The sequence below is a fragment of the Panthera onca genome, chromosome E3 (genome assembly GCF_046562875.1).
Source record: "Panthera onca isolate mPanOnc1 chromosome E3, mPanOnc1 haplotype 2, whole genome shotgun sequence".
In the NCBI taxonomy this organism is placed as follows: domain Eukaryota; kingdom Metazoa; phylum Chordata; class Mammalia; order Carnivora; family Felidae; genus Panthera; species Panthera onca.
Genome location: NC_138354.1, coordinates 33,635,598 through 33,651,116, shown reverse-complemented (window position 1 = coordinate 33,651,116; position 15,519 = coordinate 33,635,598). Strand labels below are relative to the sequence as shown.

Sequence of the window (15,519 nt, the reverse complement as noted above, 5' to 3'; positions counted from 1 at the left end):
TGCTCCCTTGGGGAATTTCTCAGGCCCTCAGATCTCTGGGCTCCGGGCCACCCCCACTGGATCAGAATCGTTGTCTAAAATACGTATTTTCTCCAGAATATGCTTATGTTCAGCAAGACTTGGTACCTCTAAGTCCACTTCCTCTATCTTCTAGGGGAGGAAACAGGCTTTAAAATCTTAATGACTTGCTTCAAGTTTCACATAAATCAGTGGGATCTCAGGAACAGACCCAGGGTCTCTCACCTTCTAATTCAGAGCCATCTTTACTGTGTCATGATGCCCTCAAGGGGGAAACGTTTTCTACACAGAGAAACCACAAGGAACAGGGGGTGTGTAGGAGGAACAGGGGCTTTGCGGACAGCCTGAGCAGGATCAGCTTCTTTTTAAAAAAATTTTTTTTAACATTTATTCATTTTTGAGAGACAGAGAGAGCCAGAGCATGAGTGGGGGAGGGGCAGAGAGAGAGGGAGACACAGAATTGGAAGCAGGCTCCAGGCTCTGAGCCATCAGCACAGAGCCCGACGTGGGGCTCGAACTCACAGACCGCGAGATCGTGACCTGAGCTGAAGTCGGACGCTCAACCGACTGAGCCACCCAGGTGCCCCAGGAACAGCTTCTTGATGCAAGAAAGTTCCTTCACCCAAGCCTCTGTTTCCCCATCCAAGAAATGGAAAATGACGGTAACGGTCACCACCCCGAAGGGCTGCTGCACATATTTTGTGAGGTGATGTACATAAAGCCCTTGGCATATAGGAAGGGCTTGGTCAGGCTGAGTTGGCCATGACTGTGGTGAAGATGCCGGCCTTGACCACCAAGCCACGACTCCCACGTCCATCATGGAGTCCTTAGCACTCCCACTTGTGAATTTCCAGCATCTCTGCCTTTACACGTCACTCCTCAGCCCTGACTGGTGGGTGGTTGCCTAGTTACTGGGAGGCACGCATCTCGCCCGGCTCCTCACACTAGAATTTTTAAGGGCAGGGCACAATGTCCTTCCGAGTCCCTCTTAACACCCTCAGGGCACTGGGCCGCTACTTTGGGGAAAAAACTGGAAGCATCATTCTGCATCTGCAAGGCTGCCCGTGGGTAGAAAGAGAGAGACTAGTGCTTTATGTATTTGAGCAACCCACTGCTCCAGAAACATTCATCTATTGATTGCTTTTCATCCATTCAACAGATTTAACAAACTCCAGCTACGTGCCAGGCGTTGTTCCAGGCGAGGGAATCTAGGGAAAGAGGCTACCAAAAGTGAAGGTCCCTGCTTTTACGAAGTTTGCATTCTCAAGGGAACAGACAGAAGAGAAAGAATGACATCGACACACAGAATAACTTCAAGGAACTCAGATGATGTAACAGTTCAGGAGTGGAGAGGAACACCACTTTAGATCTGCCGGTCCGCCGCGCTGGAGCCGATCAAAAGAATGTGAAGCAGGAGTCAGCCAGGCAAAGCTGAGGGCCAGGGCGGGGTAAGGAAAGCCATCTGAGAAGAAGGAGCGGCATGTGGTAGGAAAGGGTTTGGCAAGTTCAGGGAACAGAAGGAAGATCAAAACAGCTATAGTTTAATGAGCGAGGCAGAGAGAGAGAAAGGTGAGAGATGAATGAGGGCAGAAGGCAGAGACCATATCACACAGCACGTGTCCCGAAGATCATGGTAAGGGGTCTGATTTAATTCCCAGGTCAGTCTCACTCCAAACAATTCATCTACTAAATGCACCAAGGAGTATCTTCTGGCAGGTAAGCTGGGAGACGACCTGGGGGTGTGGGGGTTTCATGTGAGGCAGCCCAATTCTTTCCTTTGTCATTCTGATCTGTGCCAAGAGAGGAGCCTACATGGATGGTCAGTGAGGCACAGAACTGTTTGCACATAACGATCTACTGTTGAGTCAACTGGTACCCTAACGTCCAATGGTGTGCCTAGAACTCCCATGTCTGCCTGGGCATTCCAGACCCAGTCCCAGTCCGTCATCCAGACCCAGGCTCCTCCTCTAGCAAGTGATGCGATGCCCGAGGAGAGAATACACAGAGAATACACAAACGCATGGGGAGATGCATTCCTTGAGTCCCACTGCAACTAGTTGGGGGCAGCCCAACGCCCTCTACGTGCTTCAGAACCACACGATGATTGCTGCTCTGGGACCCAGCCCTGCTTTCTAGATCGTTAGCAGCCTGGCCAAGAAGAGACACCTGCTGAGACCGAGGCTCTTATTTCTGTGCAAGGACACACCAAAAGCCCAAACTGGCTTCACCTGGTGCTCTGTCAACCTGCGGGTGAGTGTCTGACTCAAGGCTCCTAAACCGGGTCATTCGTGATGATGGATTGTCTGAGGCTGGGTCCAGCCACTCTCACGTAGAAAGCTACAGGGAGATTCTACCTGACCAGAGACCAATGAGCACTGAGTCAGGTCTCTGAGCTGCCGATAAACCCAAGTATGGGGCATCTTTTTTTCTTTTTTTCCCAGTCCCAACCGTGACTGAGCTACCGGCCTTGCTCTATGCATCAGAAGCCATTTCTTTCAGGTTTGTTTTCTTAGAGAAGCACAACCCTCTCTGAGACACGTGACGGGCACCTGTTATTCCAACCACCAAGCATCCCCTCTCTTCCCTTCCTGGTAATAGTGAATTTCCACAGAGAGCCGTCAGCCAAACCCACTGGCTCATCCAAACCCCACAGTGTCAGCCATCAGTTCAGGGGTAGGAATGTGTCCTAACAGGTCCAATCAGAGTGACTCTTGGGATTTCTGGAAAAAGTGACTGGGCAAAGACAGTTTCTCGTATTGTTAAACTTGAACCTGGAAGGATGCTCAGCCAGGATTTCTGGCAGCCATTGGCCACCATGCACCATCTTGAGCACCAAAGGCAAATCGGAAAGACAGAGTTACCAAGTCCTGATACGCTTGGTGAGCATCTTGTTCCGGTCATACCTGAAGCCATCGCACCCTCGTTGTCACTGCATGTCCCAAATAATCACCTCATTTTGCTTAAGCCCGTTTGAATGAGCTTTTCTGTCACTGGCAAGCAATGATTCCTGACCACGTTGGCTAGGAAAAAAGGCGGAGAGTAACGGCGTTCATTCTGAGCTTGGATTACAAAACTACGCTGTCCTTCCGCTTGTCACCCTTCCTATCTCTGACCTGCACTTTTTCCCCAGGATCAGCTGCCTCTCCCCACACAGCTCCCTCCTCCCTGCATGAGCCCTTCATCCTTCCTTTGTTTCTGTTTTTCCTTTAATATGTCACCGAGACTGGCTCCCGCTCGGGGACTCTGACAGCCACCGCTGCCATGACCCAGACCAAAGACAGGACAAGTTGCCACCAACAATAATCGCTTGTCGTTATGCTGTTGCAGCAAGGAGAAAACACAAACAGGTCCTGTTTGTTAAGCTTTCGTCTCTGGCTGTCACACTCAGAGGGCCACTGCCAGACTGAAGGGGGCAGCTTTGTTTGTGGAAAAAGGAGAATTTCAGGCTTTCCCATAACCCTTGTGAGGGGCGGGCCCCGGCTGTAAACATTAGAGTACAAATGTCTTCAAAATGCCCCTGGTTCTCTAACAAATGTCTACGAAGAGCTCTGAAAGCTGAACCTCGGCAGGTAATTACCTCTCCCTTTGGGGGTCTGTCTGTTGGTGCGACGGAAGGCACAGAGGGCTCAGCCTTGGCCCCTTCCTCTTACTGACGTCAGAGGCCTGGGCAAGATATGGGGTACCTGCGAGGCTCCATTTTCTCGTTCTTGAAGTGAAGGGAATTTGTTCCCTACTTGAAGGAGCTTGTGATTGAGATAATGCATGTGTGGCTCTCGCACATCAAGAGCTTGATTCATAAGAGCTCGGATTACGGGGGTTGTTGTCCTCGCGAAAGAATCAACCGGGCTGGCGACAAGGAAACCCACAACACTACCACCCGCCAGCGCAGCATTAATGCAAACACAAAGAGCCCTCCTGTGGCTCCTCCCCACGTGTTTCCTAAATGTCCCAGTAAGGACACACAACTCCGCAGCCGCTCTGACTGTGTGCCGGGCACCGAGCTGACAGCAGGTGGACAAGTCGTCCGGGGCTCACGCTGAGAGCCTAGCACCCCCAAGCCCCGCAGGGCTGGGCAAACCAGGATGGCTCGCCAGCTAAGCAGAGAGCTTTGCAGCCGTTTAATCTGCAAAGTGACCTTTCGGGAGAAGTGTTTCGGTTCCCATTTTACAGGTGAGGAAGTTGAGGCTTATCGAGAGGTCCTTACTTATTTTAACGAGCCCAGGAATCCCTGGGGGATCTTGCTCCACGGCAGATGCAGATTCAGATTCAGCACACGGTGGCAATGAAGATGCCGGTCCACGGACCGAGCTTGGAGGAGTGGTGCTACAGGGATCTTTCCATCCAGCCTCCCCGGCTGAGACAGCCACGTGTCACAGCCTGTCAGTCCCTGTATCTCACCTGACAAAGGGCTTTGGGGCGGTGGGGGCCCGTGAGTCAGAATGTACTGTGGGGAAGGCAAGGAAGAGGGGCTTCCCCAGGGTGAACCGTCCCCACTCCCGGGAGAGAGCTGGAGCCACCCAGGAACCAGGGGAGTGGTGGCCGCCACCCAGATGGTGTCCGTGCCTGTGTGCCGTGCGACCAAGGACTGCACGGGGCACAGCCACCCTCTCTCCTGCTCTCTGGCCCGGCTGCAGGCTGGAGCCAGTCGCCGAGTCTCTCCGCACCTCCACGTTTTCATCTGTAAAATGGACCTAGTGGGACTCTGGTTACCTGGAGGGGTGCTGGGTACCCAGGACTCGGCGACAGGCAAGAGCCCCGTGAACCACGGAGTGCAGACAAACGAGCCAGCTCACCCACCGCACGTGGAGCGGCCGCCTTCTCTTTTGTCCTCTCCCCCCCCTCCACCCCCACGGCGCTCGCGGAACACGCTGTCCAGGCCTCTACCGTCGATCTCGTCGTCAGCAGGTATTCCGAGTGTCTATTTAAGAATCTGTCTCCACGCAACTAGATTCATGCTAATTCATCTCCGCAGCAACAGCACCCAGCCCGGCTCCGTGTATCTGGTGGAGCTCGGAGCGCGTTAGCGGAAGGTATGAGTAAGCGGAGGCATGAATGAATGAATGACAGAGTGAAGGAAGGAGTGAGAGAAGCAGCGGCTGAGTTAGGGGCGCGGATGGAGCCGGGGACGTGTGGCCGCCTGCGTGTGGCGCGAACGCGGGCGTAAGCCGAAGGAGCCGGAGGCGGATCTCAGGAATCCTCTCCTGCCCGAGCTCTGACAATCTGAACGCGGGAAACAAATGCACAACTTCGGGGGAGGCTGGGCTCGTATCCCTCAGTGTCTCCACTCCTGCCACTTGCTGTCCAGAGCTCGGGACTCCAACAGGTTCGGACAGAACGGTGGCCCCGCCCCTCCACACCCAGGGAACAGATCCGACGTCCACACTGCTCAGGGCTCTCGTGAGCACAGGGCATCTCGCTCCCCTCCCCAGTCCACACCTCACTTCCAAGCCCCTCTCGCTACCTCTCCTCGGCACAGGAAGCCAGACGCAAAACGCGTGACGCCATGTGCGCGACGCGACCGGAACAGGCGAACCGCAGAGGCGGGACGCGCAGCCTGCCCGGGGCCGGGACGGAGACAGAAATGAGAAACGTGGCCAACGGGCCCTGGGTTTCCTTTGGGGGCAATGAAAAAGTTCCGGAAATAGGACGGTGGTTGCATCACACGGGCCGTGTACTTAATGCCACCGAGTTGTACACTTTAACAGGATTGCACGGTAAACCTTACATTATATGGGTTTTACTGTAATAAAAAAAAAAAATCCATGAAGCAAGCAAGCAGAGCCTGAAGCTGAAGCTAGAGAGGCTTCTCCCAGGTTCCTCCCTGGAGTGAAGGGGGCCCTTGAGGAGCCCTTGGACCTCATGGTGGCCTGAGGCACTGGACCAGGTGGAAGGAAGAAGCTCCTGGGGGCGGGGGGTCCTTTCAGAGAGCACACTGCCACCCACCTCTCTGTTCCCCAGGGACCCTAAGTCCCCGAGCAGCCTTGCGGTCATCAGTCACCCCCGACCCCGCGGAGCCTACAACTTAGTGGGCTATGACAACAACCTTCTCTGGACGGGGCCACCGCGCAGGCATGGCCCTTCCCGTTCTTTCACACGCTGTAACAGGGGGGCTGTAACTGCTTTGCAAGAGAGCGCAGACCCCGCAGTCACAGGAAGGGACTCGGTGTGGTGGCAGGCACACTGATCTGGCGATGAGACAGAGCTGAGTTCAAACCTCTGCTCTCCCACATAGCAGCTCTGTGGCCTTGAGAAACTGACTCAACAGCGTTAAGCCTCCGTTTCCTCCGCCGAGAGACAGGAAAAGCAACCGCCACCTACCCGCCTCGTGGATGAGATGAGCCCTGCGCACAGCCTGTCAGCATCGTGCCTGACCCACACTGGCTGCTGTCTCCAGATTGTTGATTGCAGAGCGCTCGCCTTCCCCACGGCGTCTCATTTAACCATTGGTGCAAACACATGCAGGAGACAGTGTCCACGTCCGAGGGCATGAATTTCGATTTTGTTCGATCCCAAAGCATTCGCTCCCCACCACCAAGCAATGGCACCCCTCCTCTTTATGAATTTTAACCTGCTTGCTAGGTTAAATGGGGCGGGTGGGGGGGGTGGGAGGGGATCCTGTTACATATATTCAAATACCACCCGAAGATCATCCTTCATTGTCTTCTTCCTCTAAAAGGGATGTTTCCAGATAGCAGAACGAGCCCCAGACCAACACCAAGAGATTTAGCCACCTCTCATCGGCCCCATTCCACTAGGACATAACATTCTGCGTGCTAATCGCTTCCCCCACAAAGCTAACAGCACGTGGAGCTTCCCGTAACACACACAGACCCAGGAATTTTAAGAGCATCAAGCTTGCTCATCTCTCATACTCTTGAAGACCAGGAGACCAAACAGGGATGCCACTGGCCCCTCGAATAGAACGACACTCCATTCTCATGCGACCGCTTGTGCTCTGTGCACACACGCATGCATCCAAAGGCTACGTCCGTTTGTTTCCCCCAACGAGTAGGAAGCAGGACCCGCTGGAAACTCAGAAAAAGAGGATGGACTCATTGTGACCTGAGTTCACCATCACATTGAACCCCGAGCTCAAAAGGCATTAGGAAATGGTAAACAGGGAGTGGGAAGAGAGAGGTTTTAACAGAAAAATTGACGGTTTGAGTGTTTTCCTAAGAACTGGCATAAAAGGGAAAATTGAATGTCAATTCGATGTGGATTCAAAGTGACGTGCAGCCTCTGGAAAGGGTTCCAAATGACTGTTTGAAAGGAAGAAAACACAATCGATGACGGCCCATTTGTGTTCCTGCTCAGCCCCGGGGGCTCCAGTTCCGGCCACACTCAGGGCTGGCGTTGGGCCAGGACCCGGTCGGCTGCGGAGCTCTGCAGGCTCAGGCTGGTTCGTCGTCTCCAGAGTCGTTGGGCATGGCAGGGACCCCTTCTTCAGAGTCTCTGAGGCAGGGAGCACCCCAACACGTCACCCTCAGGTATTCGGTATTTGCTGCAACCCTGTGGCAACCATGAGAAACCCGTGGATGGCTGTCTTTCTTCCCGCTTTATACATGAGAAAATCGAGACCAGAGATAGGGGAGGGAAGCTCGCTGGCCTTCTAGACTCACTCGGTGACAAAGCCACAGAGCTCGGCCCACCCTCAGGGGGCCCACAGTCCAGAAGGGCTGACAGCCAAGACCCGGAAATGAACAGGGAACCAGGGGTGGATCCAGAAAGAGGGAGTCCACCTGACCCAGCGAGAGGGGGCATAAGGGTCCAGAGCAGGTGACCCCTTCACTGTTTCCAAATGGAAGGCAACTGGGCACAGGCCAGAGAGCCCCATAGAGAGTGTCCATGCAAAGGGGACAGTGTGCAAACTGCAGAAGTATAAAGCATATGGCGTGCATAGAGAACAGCAAGCAGCTTGGGGCCAAAGAAACGTAAGCAAAAATGCCTGGAGTAGGGGAAGCATGAGGCTGGGGGGCAAGGGGGGAGGTGGGCCCAAGGGGAGGCTCGTGCTTCTGGCTCAGATATAGAGCACCATAGGATCTGGTTTCAAACACTTAACACCTTCATGTTCCATATAACTCCTATGGCTTTCTTACCATGTTTACTGTTTCCTGTCTGGTTGTCCCTGGTAGAATATAAGCTCTATGAGGTCAGGAATATCTTGTCTGATCATTTGCTCGTTGATGTATCCAAGGTATTTGTAGTCGAGTCTGTCATATAAGGGAACTTAGTAGATAATATTTTGGCACTGAGTTGAAGATGTTCAAATCCTTGCTGGAAGGAGATGGGGGGGGGAGTCAGCTAAGGAGAAAGTGGGGGAAGGAGAGAGAAAGAAGAAAAATAAAGAAGGAGAGAAGAAGAAAACAAGGAAGGAGGGAGGTGACAGAAGTATGGAGGCAGGGGTGGGGGAGGAGAGACACAGAAAGGGAGCAGAAAAAGAAGATAAGGAGCTAAGGTTTTCTGGGGTTGATGAGAAGAATCCTTACAGAATTTTAAGCAGAGATGTGACGGGACCAGATTTCTGTTGTCTGAAAGGACAGCTCTGGCTTGAGGACGAAATAACAGAGACAGGAAGGGCATGCGGAAAGGCCACCGAAGCAATCTCAGGACAGGGAGAGACACCTGAACTTGGGTAGTGGTGATGGGGACAAAGCAGAGGAGAAGGAGTCCGGGGGTCCTAAGCAGGTGACATCCACTGGCTTTGGCAACCAAGTGAGGGGACTGGCAGGGGGTTCTGGGGTGTGGAGGAGAGGGGGATTCGAGGAGGCCGGCTGGGTGAATGGCAATGTCACTTAGAAACGTGGAGAACAGGTGACACACCTTGCTCCCTGCCTCATGGTTGCACCCCTGCCACCTGGCACCATGCCAGGCATAGAGTGGTGGCTCGGTGAGGGAGTGAGCCAGGGGGCCAAGAGGGTCCAAGGCTGGGGTGGGGGGGGGTGCCTGGGTGGCTCAGTAGGTTAAGTGTCTGACTCTTGATTTCAGCTCAGGTCATGATCTCATGGTTCATGAGTTTGAGAGAGGGTGACAGGTGTCTCGAGGGTCCGGGAGCACAGAGACTGGAAGGTACTGCTGCACGGGGCAGGGAGAGGCTCACTGGAGCGTGAGTGGAGAGGACAGAAGCCAGGCCTCAGAGTGACCCACAGGAGGGAAGGAGACACAAGAACGGAAGGAGACCATGGAAGAAACCCCCACAGCTCCCAACTGAACCGTGCACCATGCTTCTTGTCAAACATGAAGATATTCTGAGACAGAAGAAGCCCTCTCGATCATGGAGTTCAAACGGGGGCCAGGCGGCTGTCCCACCCCTTGTTCTCTCTTCCTGTTCGCCAGGTCCTCCACATCCTTCCTGTTGTGCTGGGCAAAGCAACGTATGCAAGAAAACACAGAAAAAGTCCGAAAGTAGCTTCCTCCATGCAGAAGGACGCCAAATGATTCTCTTTAATTCCGAAATGTACACTCACAATATACCTTCGATGCTGAAGGAGCGGCCTTCCTTAGCTCTTCGCTCTGGACATCCCTCTTTCTTCGCAGGGCAAACAGACAACCTAGCTGGGATCTGCTCCCAAGAGCACGAGGAAGGTCTGCAGAGGGGGACCACTTCTCAGACATCCTCGGGGGCAGAGGCGGCGGCTTGTTCCAGCTCGCACACACCACATCACCTTTCTGGGGCTGTCTCCTTGATGGCTGCCAGCACCTCCTCGTCTGAACAGGACAGACAGACAGAACACCGAGGGTCCGTCCGACACTCGGCTCATTCACAGCTCACAAAGGCGTCTCCTTTCCTGAAACTCATGTGAGACTGAGTTTGGACGGTTCTGATATTAGAGCTCAACTGTCTTCGTTTTGCTCATCCCTGGCCAGGCGAAGCTTTCAGCCCACGAATCAGAAAAGCAGAGATACCACAGGGACGAAAAAAGAGTTGGGGTTTTAATGAGCCTTCTGCCTCTAAGGGACACTACCTTCCCGACACTCCCATGCGGGAGTGTGGGGAGGGATGTGGTTTCCCTCACCTGGGATCATGAGATCCTTATCCCGCAGGCTGTCTGGTTGGGCTGGGGGAAGGATTTGGTGTCGATCCTATGGACACTCAAATCCCTACAGCCAACTGCCTGAATCAGGAGAGAATTTCACCCTCCTGGCCCCATGAGTTTACCTCCACTCTGGCACTGACCGCTCACTGTCAAAATGCTCTACAGTGTGGCCTGTAGGTGCCAGCAGGGTCCGAGTCCTGTCACCTTGTAGGCTCGTCCCAGACCACATGCTGCCTTGCTTTCTCCTCTCGCACTACAGTGATGACCCCTCATCCCCTCGTGCTCATGCTGTTCCATTTCCCTTGGAAAGCTCCCTCTGTAAGCAGATAGGGTCAGGGGTTTCCGGAGAAAGAAAGAGGAGACACAGTTTTCTTAACATAACAGAAGTCGTTATAGACCTCCAGACATTTTGTGATTGATGCCTGACTGGCACTACTTGCCTGAGCACATTTCTTGCGGAATTTCCTGGGATATGTTACAATTGCAGAAAAATGGACCTCAGGAATTAATGGTTTTAAGGGAACAGAAAAATGTAAAAACAAACAGGACTACCAAGCCAGCAAATGCCCTCACCATATCAGAGACAATAAATCAGTGATAAAACTTGCGATGCTGTTTCAAAAGTAAAGATTGACCCAACACACATTTTGCAGTCATTTTTTTTTTTTTTTTTTTTTTTGCAGGATTTAACCCTCTTTGGGCAAACACTGGACCAAACGAAGCCAGAGAACTGATGATGCCAATTCTTGCTGGCCCCCAGGACTTTGATCCACCCGGACCCCAGGATTTCGACCCTCCAGATCACTGGGACTTTGATCCATCATGGCCTGGACTCTGTCAACTTACTGGATGACTTGTTCCCCAATTCTAGACTTCCCTTGCCAAGCCCGTCATGAATGTGAATGCATCTTTAGCTTAAAACTTGCCCAATTTTGTTGTTCGGGGGGGAGGGCACCATTTGGGGAAAAATCCCCAGTAGACTCCCTATTTGTTGCACGCAAACCACTTCCTGATCCCAGGGTCTGGCTTGGTTGTGTCTTTTGGCCCCACTTCTGCCAAGAGACGAACCCACTTTCAGGTGGCACCTTCTCATTTTCACTCAGCCTTTATTTCATTGCCAAATTCTCACTTGTTAAGAGATGCTTTTCCAGACCTCCTTGGTTAGGTCAACGTCCTCCCTCCTAAGGCTCTTTCTTGTATTTTCATAGCATGTCATGTGGCTGTTAATTGACATTTACTTATAGGCTGTTTTGAGTGAGTGCATGAGACTGAGTGTGTGAGTGTGCGTGAGTGTGTGTGTGTGCATCTGTCCCCCAATGGAACTTACACTGACTGCAGACAGGCAGGCGCCACGTGTGATGTTTTATTTCATCTGTTCTACTTCGTCTTACTAATCACTGTATCCCCAGCACACAGAGGGGTCTGATTCAATTTTTCCTTTTGTTTTGGTTGACTGGTTTGTTTTGAATGAGGCGAGGAGTCTTGCCCGGGGCGTGTCAACGCGAATTAGGTTCTCAAGTCACACAGCACCAAGGAAGACACTTAACTCAGGTTCCCTATGCCAGGAAGCCTAGCAGGCTGCATGGCCTTTGGGCAGAAAGTTCCGGCACCTTATGCATCATGCTCACGAATCTCGGGTAGCCACTGGGTGTTGGTTCCTACCACCGTTTCCACGTCGTTCCTGAAGTCGTTGCATCATCCTCAGAAGGTTTTCTGGCTCAAAGTGGTGGTTAAGATGCAAAACTATTCCTGGGGCTGGAACCAGCCCCTCTGAGCTGCTGCCCAGAACACCAAGGTTTGTACCAGGCCAGTTAAAAGCAACAGGCAGACCTTCTTCACGTGTAGCTGATCCTGGAGTATGGAGCTTGAACAGAATCCACTGTCGTCTGTCTTTCGTTTTTGTTTCTGTTGTTGTATGCTTGTTTTCGTCTAAACATTTAAAACTTCTACTTTCGCCAAAAAGCAACATGATGCCCGTGTTTAAAGCAAAGAGGAATAAAATCTCAGATTCTCAAGGGTTCTGTCCAAATGCCAGTTTATAAGGCATGTACATGTCTTGGGAAAGTCACTTTATCTCACTGATCTTCAGAGCCTCAGTTTCTTCATAGGAATGACAAATAGCAACAGCTTCACCAACTTCAAAGATCACTCAACTGTGTCTTTAGCTAATTAATTCCATTATTTGTTCATCTCTGTACCAGGCACTGTGCCAAAGGGTGGGGATCCGTGGTGGAAAAAAAAAAAAAAAAGAAAAAAAGAAAGAAACCAGCCATGGAATCTGTATCCACAGAGCTTATGGTCTCAAAGGGAGAGACAACCATTAATCAAATAGTCACATGAATGTAAAATCAGTACTGACATTCATAATTTGAAGGAAAGCTTTAGGGTGCTTGAAGAACCCACACTGAAGGAAACTGAACAGTCTAGATGGTCAGTGATACCCCCGAGGAAGGGAGGCTGGAGTAGGAGTGATGTAGGCACAGAGGAGAAGAAAGAGCATCGTGTACAAAGGTCCTGCGGTGGGAGGCAAGTGTGAGGGTCTGAAAGGAAGCCACTGGGGCAGCAGTGGGAGAGATCCATTCTCCACTTTTAAAACATATATTGATTCCTTTATGCACAGAGTACAGGCTATTTGCTTTCTCTCACTTCTCAGTTGCCCACGATCTTTTCACAGCTCTGTTTCATCTCTTTCGAGAATTCCCTGGCGGCTAATCGGAGAAAAGGTGCTAATTACCTTATTAGCACTCTGCTTCTCTGTGATTGCAAAGCACTCTTAACTTTCTCCACCGTGGGAGTATCACTGGCTTGTCACTCTGGCCCTGCGTGCTCCCTGCCCTGCACCTGTTCTCAGCTAGGAGTGTCGGAACTACCTGGCTCCAGACCCTCGTGGTTCTCGTGGGAAAGATACATCAAAGGCTCTGCCCTGGGTCCACCCACAAATGGTGGATCCAGGCCGGCCCTGAAAAGCCAGGGCTGCTGGGGCCACACGGCACAGCCACTGCCTGCCTCACGGGCCATCCAAGGAGGAACATGGTTTTTCACTTCTAAAAGCACTCCTCAGCATTTGGATCCAATACTGCGATTTCCTTCAAGGAACCTTCTTTTTCACGCCTGCTATCGGGAACAAAACCGCAATCCACAGTTGTCCTCTGCTTATTCCGAGCAACCAGAGCAGCAAAAATGAAGCAAATACAGACCCTGAGAGGCAGGTGATACCGGACAGGACATTACTAGAACGATGCAAGTGCATCGTGCCCACACACGGAGCCAGAAATCCCAGCCACTGGAAAGGCAGCAAGGGTTGGGGCAATTCCAAGTCTTCTTTAGCTGGGCAGGTTGACAACACCGAGGTGACCAACGACAACTCAGAAGGTCTAGGTGGCTCACAGAGGTATTTCTTGGACCTCTCTTAACCTTGCCTGAGAACCATTCTAGAGCCTCAGGCAGGAGAACATCGCCTGAACCTCTTCCCGGAGGTTTCTATCAACCACACTCTTAGTGTTCCAGAGCGTGACACAGGTCACCCTCATGAGAGGCACCTGCCAGTGAGATGAAGGTCCTCCCCAAAGGGCAGGTTGGCTTGTTTTTGACATTTATGGTGTGTGCCTCTTGAGTCTTTTCTCTCACTTGCACTGGAAGCATAGTAGGATCCCAGCTCTGCAATCTCCAAGCTGGGTGACTGAGAGCAACTTGCTTCACCTCTCTGTGCCTTGGTTTCCTCTTGTGTAAATGGAGATAACAACTATACATTCTGCATCGGAGACTAGGAGGACCAAAGGTGGCGATGATGCAAAAGCACCTGGCATGCAATGAATTCCAAATACATTTAGTTGTTACCATACCTGCCATCGTATGTCATCCAGTCTACCCTGAACTTCCTACCAAGTCCATCTGCCTTCAACACTGACTTGCCCCAGGACTCTAGCTTCCCCTTGCTGGACTGGGCAGTGTTGGGTCTCTAAAGCTATCTTTGTTGCCACACCAGATTGCAAGGTGCCAAATGTATTACTGACTACTCCTCACACCTATCGGTGGCCACGCGCGCAAACACACACACAGATACACACACACACACACACACACACACACACACACACAGGCATATATATGCATTCGTGCACATAAGTTCAGCATGCCCCTCCATATTTTTACCCGTGGTCTCCGAGGGACCTATTCCCATAGATTTTATCTGGTATGAGAGCCTGCGGTGTGTCACAGAAATATTTATTTTGTTTTTTTTTTATAAAATATTTTAATGTTTATCTTTGAGAGAGAGTGACAGAACATCAGTGGGGGAGGGGCAGAGAGAGAGGGAGAGACAGAATCCCAAGCAGGTTCTGTGTTGACACCAGAGAGCCCGACGTGGGGCTTGAACTCACAAACCGTGAGTTCGTGACCTGAGCTGAAATCAGTCACCCAACCAACTGAGCCACCAAGGCACCCCAGGAATCTTTATTTTAAAAGCAGATTCTCAGTTACCTGGTCCTCAAATTGGCCCTACGACAGACAGACCCAGGGGATGGAAACCTTCTTGCCAAAATGAACTATCAAGAATTATAGGGAGGTGAGGAAAGAGTATTTACTACACCTTGGGCATCGTTGCGTATCTTTTTTTTTTTTTTTTTTACGTTTATTTATTTTTGAGACAGAGAGAGACAGAGCATGAACGGGGGAGGGTCAGAGAGAGGGAGACACAGAATCTGAAACAGGCTCCAGGCTCCGAGCTGTCAGCACAGAGCCCGACGCGGGGCTTGAACTCACGAACCGTGAGATCATGACCTGAGCCGAAGTCAGACGCTTAACCGACTGAGCCACCCAGGCACCCCAGTCATTGCATATCTTAACTTTCACACCAGACTGCGAGCTACTTGAGGGGCGAGATTAGAACTTGAAGAGCTTTCTACGTCTCCCTCCCCCCGAGCCCCATCTAGCAGGTGCTCAGGAAATATCCCAAGGATTTATTTGGGTGGCTGCTCTACCCCAACAGACTACAGAGTCCCCAGGCATGGTGCTGCTCACAACTGTACTGGCTGTGTGTGCATACGGGAGGTGTTCAACACAACCTGCCGAACGAATTAACGAGTGGATGAATACAGAGGAACTGGTTTGGAAAGAGCACCAAAAGAGACGAATGAGCACTAATTTATGTTGGTACAAATGTTCAGTTATGCCCCTCAGCACACATTTGTACAGCCATAGAGCCTCTCTGCAGGCTCAGGAGTACCTGTTTCCATTCCAATATTTGGCCCTGAGTGTCATGAGGATGAGCAGCGGTCCAGGCCACATAAATAGGCTGGATTTGCATTTATCTGCTGCAACGCCCTGAAATCTGCCTCGCAGGACTCAACAGCCCTCTCGAAAAGAGCTCCTTCAACCCTCTAGGGGCTAAAAAGACTAACTTCATTGGCCCGCCCCCGACCCAGGCACCAACTCTCCTCTCTGAACCAAGGGGGAAATTAACCTGACA

General features: G+C 51.7%; 1 protein-coding gene and 1 long non-coding RNA gene across 2 annotated transcripts in view; one reads left to right on the top strand and one right to left on the bottom strand.

Moving 5' to 3' along the window:
* Positions 1-15,519, bottom strand: part of GRIN2A (glutamate ionotropic receptor NMDA type subunit 2A) — a 370,883-nt gene that overhangs the window by 157,546 nt on the left and 197,818 nt on the right. The gene's annotated exons all lie outside the window — the stretch shown is intronic.
* On the top strand, positions 4,895-12,125 carry LOC132689060 (uncharacterized). Its single transcript, XR_009614834.3, has 2 exons — positions 4,895-5,048; positions 10,736-12,125. It is a non-coding gene; the product is annotated as an uncharacterized LOC132689060 (long non-coding RNA).